A 1,669-nucleotide genomic window follows, 5' to 3' on the forward strand; every position below is an offset into this window, starting at 1 on the left:
CTATTGAGCCACAGGCACCACCCTGGAAAAAATAATTCAATTGTAGATGTTTTAGACTGGGATTTGACAAGTCTGCCACAAAATTATTAAGGGGTGAAATACCACGTTTTTATGATTTCTTTACTTCACAAAAACATTGATGAAGTTTTGCAACATATTAACAATAATTATATCTAGGTCTGGGTTATATGGGAATTTATTGTATTCTTTTTACTTTTTTATACATTTGTACTTTTCATAATAAAAAGTAAGTAAAAAAGCAAATTTAGGCCTACTATTGGGGTGACAACATGGTCCACCAGCTCAAGATTCTTCTAGAAATCAGCCTACTTTCTCCACTCTGATGTACTCTTTAGAAAGAAAATTAGCATATCTCAGATAGGATAATAATGTCTCACTCTGTTTTGGCTGCTATAACAAGAACACCATAGACTAAATGCTTTAAATAATAAACATTTATTTCTTAGTTCTAGAGATTGGGAGGATAAGATCAGGATGCCAAGGGGATAGGGTTCTTGGTGATTGCCCTCTTACTTGACTACAGACAAGGAAGGAAGGTATCTCTTCTTATGGCACTAATCCCATTCATGGAGCCTCCACCTTTATGGGTGGAGACCCTCCCACTTTCTAATACCACCTCATGGGGCGATAGCATTTCAACATATAAATTTGGTGGGAATACCAACATTCCATATATGGGTGGCACCTGTGGCTCAAGGAGCAGGGCACCGGCCGGTATACCGGAGGCTGCAGTGGGGAGGATAAGAGTTGTGTCCACTAGGGTGTGTTGGCTTGTCTATTTCCTAGGATGCCCTTTTCTGGGACGGTCCTAATTTGGGTACCTTATAAGGGACGTGTTTTTGCAGCCAATTAAAGCTGTTATCATAATCTTGGTCAGATGACCAGACAAAATACAGAAGAGGGGGAGTTAGTATGAAATGCGTGTCAACCTAAAATAATCAGAAGTCACAATCTAGTTTAAAGGGAGTTTATTCAAGTACAGAGGATGAAGTCAGTGTGTTCCCAAAGTGCAGCAGATTGCTTATATAGACAATGTTTAGGGAGGCTTAACAGAATTTCAACATCTTTCCTTGTAAGGCAACACATGTATGTACGTAGCTACAGTGATCTGATCAGTCCAGGTGGTCTTTTTCTTTTTTCTTTCAGGAAAGGGTATATTCAACATTGAATAGTAACAGTCTGGGGGCTTGGGTGCCATCTGGTCTGAGTTAGGTACAGGATAATATACACATAGCCCGCAGCTAATTTACAAAAATGATCAGTAATTGGTCTCTGGTCTCCCCCAGTCATTCCCAGAACAATGAGGGAGAGAGCTAATCTGTCATCAAAGAAAATGAGCTGAAAACGCGCCACACTCCAGTCTCCAGGGCTTGACTTTCTGGGGATAATAAATTTAAAGGGCCCTGGAATTTTATTTTCTTTAGTTCGTGTAATGATTTCTTTTTAAAAATTACCTAATTTCTCTGTGCCCCCAATGATTCCCCAACAATAAAAAAATCAATAAATAAAAATGACCTAATTTTGATTTACAAGAGAGGAGTTACAGGTCTTAGGAGCCAGACAGGGTTATAAATGTCTCAGGCTGGCTGGCTTCCTCCTGGGGCCTCCAGATTCTCTCCTCCGCTCCTTCCCCCCAGGGCCTGCCTCC

This window comes from Otolemur garnettii, unplaced genomic scaffold (genome assembly GCF_000181295.1).
Source record: "Otolemur garnettii isolate 467f Iridium unplaced genomic scaffold, OtoGar3 scaffold00033, whole genome shotgun sequence".
NCBI classification, from domain to species: domain Eukaryota; kingdom Metazoa; phylum Chordata; class Mammalia; order Primates; family Galagidae; genus Otolemur; species Otolemur garnettii.